The sequence below is a fragment of the Bos mutus genome, chromosome 29 (assembly GCF_027580195.1).
Source record: "Bos mutus isolate GX-2022 chromosome 29, NWIPB_WYAK_1.1, whole genome shotgun sequence".
NCBI classification, from domain to species: Eukaryota; Metazoa; Chordata; class Mammalia; order Artiodactyla; family Bovidae; genus Bos; species Bos mutus.
The window spans coordinates 26,663,228-26,674,801 of record NC_091645.1 but is presented as its reverse complement, the minus strand read 5'-3'; the positions used below and the strand labels follow the sequence as shown (position 1 = coordinate 26,674,801).

Genomic DNA, 11,574 nt, shown 5'->3' with positions numbered 1-11,574 from the left:
AGTTGGTGATGGACAGGGAAGCCTGGTGTGCTGCAGTCCATGGGGTTGCAAAGAGTCAGACACAACTGAGGGACTGAACTGAACATGAATACACAATTCAATAAAGTATGGGACAGAAGAGCATTAACAACATGAAAGTGATATAATTCAGCAGGATTTCTTTCTTTTATGAACAGCTGCTTCATAAATAGTTATAGTGTTATTGGTATAAAGATAAGACAATGTTGTTTGGGCTGCTTTTATAAATATTTACATTTCAATTATAATTTGAATCTCTTTAATGACTGTCTACTGTGAAACCCTGCAATAAATCTCCATCCTTGCAATTGTTGCTTTGACCAATACTGTTTGAAAGATTTTGATTATTTTCATTTTATCAAAGGAAATAAAAGTGAAAATAACATAGAAGATACCTAGAGAAAAGAAACACAGTCTTATAGGAAAGTGATGATGCTTGACATATAGAATGGAATTCTCATGGAGACATTGGACCTATTCAAGATCTTCTTGTGCAAAAGTATCACTTATTATGTTTTCTCTATCATTTATTATGTTTGGGACCATGGCAAATACACAAATTAAATAACCTTCCATTTCTTCTTTTCAAAGGAAAATAATACTAGAATTTGTCCTGAAGGAATATAGTGAATAAAGATATCCATTTAAAGTACTGGGCATAGTGCTTTATATTTCATAAATCTGGATAATATACATTACTGTGATTTTCACCATAATCATCATAAGCATTGTTGTTCTTCCTAGATATATTATTATTGAAAAAAATCCTAAAAAGACCCACCTTTAATATTCAAGATTTTTAAAAATTCTATTATTGTAAACAAATATAATCATTGAAATGTATGTTCAAAGAAGTGGCAAGGAGAATTTTGGAGATAAGTTATATAGAGAAGTATCAGTAAATTTCCAAAAATTTGAACAATATATCTAACACACTGCATAGCTTAGCAAACCAAATGACTTCTATGACATCATGCTATTGATTCTATTTATATATATTTTCCTCTTTCCAGAATTTTTTTCAGGACAAATTTGACATCCTTATCCCACAGACTGTAAATCAGAGGATTTAGCATGGGAACAATGCAGGTATAAAACACAGAGGACATTTTTCCTTGATCCATGGAGCTCACAGATGATGGCTTCAGGTATATGAATGCTGCAGATCCAAAGAAAACAGCAGCAGCTAAGATGTGAGAGCTGCAGGTGCTGAGGGCTTTGGACCTGCCCTCAGGGGAGTTGATTTGGAGGATGCTGGAGAGGATGAAGAGGTAGCATGTAAGGATGGTTAAGTCAGGAGTCAGGATGTTAAATGCACTCAAGACTAGAACCAATAATTCATTGACATAGATGCTAGAACAGGATAGCTCCAAGAGTGGAAAGAGATCACAGAAATAATGGTTAACCACATTGTTCTCACAGAAAAGGAGTCTCAACACAAATCCTTTATGGATTGTGGATCCAATGATGGCCAAAATATAAACTCCCACTGTGAGACAGAGGCAGATGTGGTAAGACATGATAACATTTTAAAGCAAGGGATTGCAGATGGCAACATAGCGGTCATATGCTATTGCAGCCAACATGTGACACTCTGAAATAGCATAAGTGCAGAAGAAGTAGAGCTGAATAATGCATTCAGAGTAAGAAATGATGTTCTGCTTTGTCTAAAGTTCACCAGCATTTTGGGGGTAATGACAGTGGGCTGACAGAAGTTAATAAAGGACAAATTGCTGAGGAAATAGTACATGGGGGTGTGCAGGTGAGAACTGAGCCCTATCAATGTAATCACATCCAGGTTCTCCACCACCATGACCACATAGATTCCTAGGAAGAGGAGGAAAAGTGACAGCTGGAGTTTGGCTATTCTGTGACCTCAGAGAGGATGAACTCAGTCACTGAAGAGTGACTTCTAGGGTCCATTATCCTGTCCAAGGTTCTAAGCATAAAAAGAGTAGATGCATGTACTTTTGTTTTCCTCTGTGTGTGTATGTACATGTTTATGTGTGAGGAAGAGTAATTCTGGGGAGATCATTAATTTATCTCTCATCAGAAGAAGTTCATAATTTGGGATATCTTGCAAAAACTAATACAATTATTAAAGTTTAAAAATAAAATAGAAATTATAGAATCAAAAAAAATTATAATTAAGATATCAAATAACATTTTAAAAGAAGATTAAAATTCTATTTTTAAATCATTCACATATATAATCATTGTAGATTCATTTTCAAAGAAGGCAAAACCAATACAATATTATAAAGTTAAAAATAAAATAAAATTTAAAAAATAAATAAATTTAAATAAATTTGAACAAATATAAAGTCATTCATAGCAAATCTACTCTTATTTCCAAGGACTTTTTCTTTGACATCATCCTATGTGACTAAATTAATATAATACATTCAAATCTTTCCAGAATTTTCTTCAGAATAAATTTGACATCCTATATTAAACAAAGACTGTAAATCAAAGTAGTTTATTAGTCTGAACAATCTTAGGTAGAAAATCCACTCAGAATTTCAGAAGAGTGAAAGTAAAAGTCACTCAGTCATGTCCAACTCATTGTGACCCATAGACAACACAGTTCATGGAGCTCTTCAGGCCAGAATACTGGAGTGGGTGGCCTGTCCCTTCTCCAGGAGATCTTTCCAATCCAGGGATTGAACCTAGGTCTCCTGCATCAGGGCAGTGATTTACCAAGGATGCTCAGGAAGGATGAATTTCAGAAGGACTGGGCAACTATCTGCTTTATTCCACCTGAGATTTGCTGCTTTAGGGCTCACCTTCTTCCAGCCTGGATCATGATCCAGTAGTTTAGAAACACAACTGCTTAGCAGGCATCATATTTATATCTCAACAGATTTTCCAAGTCCTAGGAAAACCCTGCTCCTATTTCTAATTTGAATACTCTAAGGGAACATAATGGGATGGCATATATTTAAATCATATATTCCACCCCTGTGACCCTGGGAGCAGTGCATTAAGAATGGTATAGGCAATTTGAGCTTCACTGTGAAGGCAGAAGTCAAATGTTTTAATATTTCTAAAATATAATAATTTTTTTTGAAGACAAACTAAAGGTCATTTATGATGTGTTTATTTATTTATTATTATTATTTTACTTTACAAATTGTATTGGTTAAATACATCAAATGCATCTAGAGCTGAATGTTCCCCATCCTGAACCCCCTCCTAAATCCCTCTCCATACCATCCCTCTGTCATTCCAGTTCACCAGCCCCAAGCTTCCTGTATCCTGCAGTGAACCTGACTGGCGATTCATTTCTTATATGACAAACATGTTTTAATGCCATTCTCCCAAATCATGGGGGTCTGCACAGAGTCCAAAAGACTGCCTATACATCTAGTGTGATGATGCTTTTTAAAATAATCTCATTTTCCATATGTTCTCCATAGAATTCAAAGAAGGGGATAGGAATTAGTGACAGCATACAAAATACAAGTAGAAATTTTAATTAATATTAGTCAGGATTACATTATCTGTTTAGTGTATTTTTTTAAAAGACAAGTGTGTTTTTAGTTTAAATTATGAAGATTAGTAGATCACAGAAAGTGGAAGTAGATTAATGCTCAAGCAATAGTTGGATTAGTGTCTTCAATTTGAGGTACAATGTTTATGTGATAGGAAATACTAGACAATTTCAGAAAAAATGATCTATAAATATGGTCATTTTTAGAATCAGAAATAACTGAAGATATTTTTTAAGAGTACAACTTTATTCCACATGACAGTTATTGCACTGTTAAACATATGGACTTATTTTAGCCTATATCTTTGTATGTCAAGAGATTAAAGTAAAACTAACTGCTTGAAACAGTAGGGAGGAATATTTATATCACAGCAAAGGTTTAATTTTCCAATCCCAGACACAATGATCTTATAGTCAAAATTTCTAATTTGAATGGTCAATTGCTTAGCAAATATAATGGGAAAAATACAACCACCCGGTTGTATTCAACCCCTTTGACATTTATTCCAGTTCCCACTAAGAATGTGATTTCAGGCAATTTTAGTGGCTTTATGATACTAAGTTAGACTGGTAGTCAAATTGAAATTTTAATTCAACCTCTTAAAATATGGGCTTAATGTTTTTGAGGACAAAAAGATTCTTTTCCAATGCGGGGAGACCTTATTTATTTATGGGGTGGGAAGATTATTTTACTTTACAAAATGACAACCCACTCCAGTATTCTTGCCTGGAGAATCCCATGGACGGAGGAGCCTGGTAGTGTACACCATGGGGTCGCAGAGTCGACACGACTGAGCGACTTCACTTTCACTTTCTTACTTGCTGTGTGACCTGGGGATAATCCCTTCTATTCTCCAGCTTTCTCAAAAACAAAACTTAAATATCTGCTTTGTTTGAAAATTAAATTAAATGCTGCCTACTTGTTTCTTAGCACAGTTCCTGGTTCTTGGTAATAGGGAGAGAAAGATGGCAAAGGAGTAGGTGGATGTGGAGTACATCTCTCTCCACAGCTACATCAGGAATATGACTTCAGACACAGTGTATGCAGAACACCAGCTGAGAGCAGACAGGTGTACCTGACCAGTGGTAAATAACATGTAGAATCATGCAAAACTTGGTAGGACGAAGGAACTAGGAAGAAAAACAAGAGTGTTAGTAGGACTGGATCTGCCCTCTGCAGGTAGGGGAACTGAAGCAGGGGTCTGATTCCACATTGGGGCAACTGTCTGAGTCAGAGGAGAAACATTTAAGGCTGAGAGTAAAATAGCTGATCTGTGGCAGTCTAAATGGAGACAGTCCTTGTTGTAGCCATACATACCCCAGATGGGGACACAGGTCCCCTAGAAGGTGAAGAAGCTGGGAGCTGGAGTTTAGGGACTGGGGAGATATCCCAGGGCAAAGGCTGCTGTTGACTGTGGAGAAATGGATCGAGGGGATATGATGGAGGATATTGTGCTGGGAAATGCCTGTGGAGGAAAGCCAAGCAGCCATGGAAGCAAGGCCATACTGCTGAGTCATGTGTAGAGGGTGAAGCCATCACCATAGCCTCTCTATCCCCACAGGCCAGCATCCACAGGTGAAAAATAGAGAGGCTGGCTCATTATACCCCTGAGGCACTGAACTACAAGAGTAGGACCCCACTCAGGGTGCTTCTTTAAGTGCCTGACAGGCTGAACAACAGAGAAAGACCCAGGCAATGGAGCCCTCTAAGTGCCTGAATGGGCAGAGCTACAGAGAAAGACTGGCCAAAGAGGCCTTCTGACCGCAAGCTACCAGAGGCTTTAAAAAAGACTCTCATAGGGCCATAACTCCTGAATCAGAGACTGTCCATGTCCCTGCACACTTGGCACCACCACGGTCCCTGCAAGCCAAGCAGCTGTACCACCTTCATGCCCAAACCTCACTGGAGCAGAGTTGCCACAGGCAAAAAAAGTCTTTCATCTATGCATGGAGGTCGCATCAGTCATGTCCAACTCTCTGCGACCCTGAGGACTGTGGTCTGCCAGGCTTCTCTGTTGTGGGGGTGGGGGAGGTTCTCCAGGCAAGAATACTGGAGCATATTGGCCAATACTGGTTTCCATGCCCTTCTAGACAACTATATTTCCTGCTGCCCTAGCCACCAACTCCCCTGAGTACCTGATACCGCCAGAACCCCTGAAGCCCAAGAAGCTGCACCACCTCCACACCTGAACCTCACTGGGGCAGACCCAAGTTCTCCAGGGCAGCCTCGGGAGCAATGCCCAGTGGACAGCCCACGTGCAGAGGTGGAAATAAAGCCACAATTGAAACCCAGGGGCAGTGTGGCTAAGGAAGAAGACCCAAAACCTTCCCACCAGCTGTACAAGGTGCAGATTAAATCCACACGTTCAACAAGGCAGACTCTGTGTCTATGGACTATATAAAAGGACATTGAGGGCTTCCACAAAAGAAAACACATTAGTTTTGATAGCTGTGGACACTGGGGGCAACAACACACAGGAGTAGGACCAAATTAGACTCTGAGTTGCTCCCACAGCAGACCTAGAGACCAGCACAGCATTGAAGAACAACCTAGGAAGTTGAGGTGGACTGTGACTCCCAGCAAGAGAAAGGATTCTGACAGAAGAGACTCAAGGAAAACATTTATTATCCTTATGTTTTTTTTACTTGTTCTTTAGATTATTTTGAATTTTTTTCTCCCCCCCACCCTGTAATTGTCAATTTTATTGGCACTACGAAATCTAGTCAAGTTTTTGAGCTTTTTTTTTTATCAGCCACATATTTTATTGTTATTACAATTCTCTGCCTCTACGTTGGACTTTTGCAATTCTGTGAGTTTTTTTTTTTTTCCCTTTCTTTATTTTTTAACTTAATTTTTCATTTTTTTAAACTTATTATTATTTTTCTACATTTATTCCTTTGCTTTTCCTACTGCTCTTTTCCTCTTGCAGTTAATCTTTAATGTATATAAATCTTTCTTATCTACTTCTATTTAACTTTGCATATCTATTCTTTCTTTTCTTTCTTTCCTTTCCTCTCAGCGTATTTGTTAGTTTCTCTTTCATTGCTGTAGTCCCACCTTGGCACCTTGTTTTAGTTTTGTTTCCCAGTTTGTGCTTTAGTTAGATTTGCTTTTAACTGGTAGCTATAATTTTTTATTTCCTTTGTTCACCATGTCAATCTACTGTACTTTAGTTGGACCATTTTGATTTTGCTTATGGGTGTATATTCTATTAATTTAATCATTATTTGCCTGATTTTGTAACTGCCATTTGCCTGGGATTGATCTTCGGTTTCTCACGCTTGGGTATTTGCTTTAATCTCACATAATACTCCATCCCAGGGATGGAGGAGACTGGTGGGCTGCCGTCTATGGGGTCACACAGAGTCAGACACGACTAAAGTGACTTAGCAGCAGCAATGCCATAACAAAGCACTTGGGGAATCTTCATTCCTGACTGGAGATAAAGCCCTGAGCCTTTGGAGTGGGAGCACTGACTCCAAAACCCTAGATTACCAAAGAACTAATGCTAGGAAGTATCAAATAGTGAGAACTCACACTAAGGAAACCTCTAGAATACAAGACCCAGCATCACTAAACTACCAGTAGCATCCTGTGGAGGACTCCTCATTTAAACAAAAAACAAAACAAAAATACAAACCCAACAATCAACGGACAAGATTATCACCTCATTCATCCTTGCCCATCAGAGGAAAAACAAACAACAAAAAGAAAACTCAGCACAAATCTCACCCTATATAAAGCTTACATAAACCACTATAAGGTGGTTATTTAGGAGGGTAGAAACCAAAAGGAAGAACGAACTCAAACTTGAAGCCTAGGAAAAGGAGACCTAAAATGTAATAAGTTAAAAAAAAAAAAAGTAAATGAAAAGACAGAGAAATACTACACAAATGGAGGAACAAAGTAGACATAGAAGTTCAAATAAATGAAGAGTAAATAGGCAAATTACCTGAAAAAGAATTCAGAATAGTACTAAAGATGATCAAAAACCTTGAAAACAGAATGGAGAAAATACAAGAATCAATTAACAAAGATGTAGAAGAATAAAAGAATAAATGTACAGAGACAGGCAACATAAATACTGGTTAAAAATACTCTTGAAGGAATCAATAGCAGAATATGTGAAGCAGAAGAAGGAATCAGTGAGCTGGAAGACAAAATGGTGACAATAATTTCCAAAGAGCAGAATAAAGTAAAAAGAATGAAAAGAACTTAGGATAATCTCAGAGACCTCTGGGAAAATATCAAACACTGCAATATTGGAATTATAGGGGTCCAAGAAGAAGAAGAGAAAAATAAAGGGTATGAGAACACTTTTGAAGAGATTATAGTTGAAAATTTTCCCAGGATGGAAAAGGAAATAGTCAATCAGTTCAAGAGACACAAAGAGTCCCATACAGGATAAACCCAGGAAAAACACACCAAGATACATACTAATACAACTACCAAAGACTAAACACAAAGAAAAAATAGTAAAAGCTGCAAGGGAAAAGCAACAAGTAATATACAAAGGAAACCCCATATGTTTAACAGCTGATATTTCCACAGAAACTCTTCAGGCCAGAAGGGAATGTCAGGATATATTTAAAGTACTGAAAGGGAAAAAGCTACAACCAAGATTACTTTACCTAGCAAGGATCTCATTCAAAACTGGTGGAGAAATCAAAAGCTTTTCAGACAAACACAAGTTAGGAGAATTCAGTACTACCAAACCAGCTTTACAACACATGTTAAAGGAACTTAAATAGTCAAGAAATACAAGAGAAGAAAAAAATCTACAAAATCAACCCCAAATAATTAAGACAATGACAATAGAATATATATATATATATATATATATATATATATATATATATATCAACAATTACTTTAAATGTAAATGGATTAAATGTTCCAACCAAAACACACAAACTGGTTAAATGGATACAAAAACAAGACCAACACATACGCTGTCTATAAGAAACCCACCACAGACCAAAAGACACATATAGACTGAAAGCGAGAGGATGGAAAAATATATTCCATGCAAATGGGAAGCAAAAGAAAGTTGGAGTAGCAATCCTCATATCAGACAAAATATACTTTAAAATAAAGATTACACGAGATAAGAAAGGATATTACATAATGATAAAGTGACCAACCCAAGAGAAAGACATAACAATTATAAGTATCTATGCATCCAACATAGAAACACCTCAACATAAGACAAACACTAACAGAGATAAAAGGAGTAACTGACAGTAACACAAAAATGGTAGGTAACTTTAGCAGCTCATTCATACCAATGGACAGGTCATCAAAACAGAAAATTTAAAAAAATTAAAATTAAAAAACACAAACACATGGACATTAAACAATATGTTTCTAAATAACCAATAGGTTACTAAAGTAATCAAAAGAGAAATAAAAAAAAATTTCTAGAAACAAATGGCAATAAAAACACTACAACTCAAAACCTATGCAGTAGAACAGTTCTAAGAGGGGAGTTTTTGTCAATACAATCCTACCTCAAGAAACAAGAAAAACATTGAATAGACAATCTAATTTTACAGCTAAAACAACTGGAAAAAGAACAACAACAACAACAAAAAAATTAGTAGAAGGAAAGTAATCATAAAGATCAGAGCAGAAATAAATGAAAAGAAATGAAAGAAACAATAGTAAAGCTTAATAAAACTATAATTTGGTTCTTTGAGAAGATAAACAAAATTGACAAATATTTAGCCAGACTCATCAAGAAAATAAAGGAGAGAACAATCAATTCAAGAGAATTGGAAATGAAAAAGGAGAGGTTACAACAGACAACGCAGAAATAAAAATGATTATAAGAGACTATTATAAACAACTATATGGGAATGAAATAGATAACCTGGAAGAAATAGACAAATTTTTAGAAAAGTTAGATCTTCCAAGACTGAACTAGGAATAAATAGAAATTATGAGCAATCCAATTACAAGCACTGAAATTGAAGTTGTGATAAAAAATCTCCCAAAAAACAAAAGTCCAGGATCAGATGGCTTCATGGGAGGATTCTACCAAACATTTAGAGAAGAGCTACTACCTATCCTTCTAAAACTCTTTCAAAAAATTTCAGAGGAAGGAACACTTCCAAACTCATTTTACGAGGTCACCATCACCCTGATACCAAAACCAGATAATCTCCATCCAATAAAAAAAGAAAGCTACAGGCCAATATCACTGATAAACATAGATGCAAAATCCTCAACAAATTTTTTGCAAACAGAATTCAGCAACACATCAAAAAGTTCATACACCATGATTAAGTTGGGATACAAAAATTCTTCAATATACTCAAATCAATCAAAGTGGTACCCCATATTAACAAATTGAAAGATAAAAACCATATGATAATCTCAATAGATACAGAAAAAGCCTTCGACAAAATTCAGCACCCATTTATGATTAAAACTCTTCACAAAATGGTCAGAGAAGGAACCTATCTCAAAATAGTAAATAAGCTGAAATTACTGAAATAAGCCTTTCAGCAAACAGTATTCTCTGGTGAAAAACTGAAAGCATTGCACCTGAGATCAGGAACACGATAAAGGTGTTCACTTTCCCCACTATTATTCTTCACAGTTCTGGAAGTCACAGCTGCAGCAATCAGAGAATAAAGATTAACAAAAGGAATCCAGATAAGAAAGAAGCAAAGCTCTCATGGATTGCAGATATCATGATACTGAACATTGTAAACCCTAAAGGTAATATCAGGAAATTACTAGAGCTAATCAATGAATTTAGCAAAGTTGCAGGATACAAAATCAATACACAGAAATCACCTGCATTTCTATATATATATATAAACAATGAAAAATCAGAAAGACAAATTAAGGAATCAATCCCATTGACCATTTCAACAAAAATAATTAAATATCTAGAAATAAACTTGCCTAATTTAATAAAAGAACTATACATTCTAAATTATAAGATACTGATGAAAGAAGTCCAAGACATCATAAACAGATGAAGAGATATTCCACATTCCTTGGTAGGAAGAATCAATATTGTGAAAATAACTACTACCAAATGCAATCTACAGATGCAATGTGATACCTATCAAATTACCAAACACATTTTTTCACAGAACTAGAACAAAAAATTTCACAATTCATATGGGAACACAAAAGACCCTGGATAGCAAAAGCAGTCTTGAGAAAGAACAAAGCTGGAGGAATCAACCTTCCTGACTTCAGATTATATTAAAAAGCTACAGTCATCAAGACAGTATGGTACTGGCACAAAAACAGAATATAGACTAATGGAACAAGATAGAAAAAAATAATAATAATAAAAAAGTGGGGAAAAGACCTAAACAGACATTTCTCCAAAGGCATACAGATGGCTACCAAACACATGAAAAGATGCTCAACATCACTCATTACTTGCAAAATACAAATCAAAAGTACAATGAAATATCACCACAGACCAGTCAGAATGGCCATCATCAAAAAGTCTGCAAACAATAAATGCTGGATAGGGTGTGGAGAAAAGGGAATGCTCTTACACTGTTGGTGGGAATGTAATTTGATATAGCCACTATGGAAGATGGTATGGAGATTCCTTAAAAAAACTAGGAATAAAACCACCATATGACCCAGCCATCCCACTCCTAGGCATATACCCTGAGGAAACCAAACTTGAAAAAGACACAAGTATCCCACTGTTCATTGCAGCACTATTTACGATAGCTAGAACGTGGAAGCAATTTAGATGTCCATCAACAGATGAATGGATAAAGAAGTTGTGGTATATATACAGATTGGAATATTACTCAGCCATTAAATGGAATGCATTTGAATCAGTTCTAATGAGTTGAATGAGAAGCCAATGGCACCCCACTCCAGTACTCTTGCCTGGAAAATCCCATGGGCGGAGGAGCCTGGTAGGCTGCAGTCCATGGGGTCGCTAAGAGTCAGACAGGACTGAGTGACTTCACTTTCACTTTTCACTTTCATGCCTTGGAGAAGGAAATGGCAACCCAGTCCAGTGTTCTTGCCTGGAGAATCCTAGGGATGGGGGAGCCTGTTGGGCTGCCGT

The 11,574-nt window shown here is 36.5% G+C and overlaps 1 pseudogene; it reads right to left on the bottom strand.

Moving 5' to 3' along the window:
* Window positions 1-1,007: 1,007 nt before the first annotated feature.
* Window positions 1,008-1,941, bottom strand: LOC102266650 (putative olfactory receptor 8G3; annotated as a pseudogene).
* Between the last annotated feature and the right edge of the window lie 9,633 nt (window positions 1,942-11,574).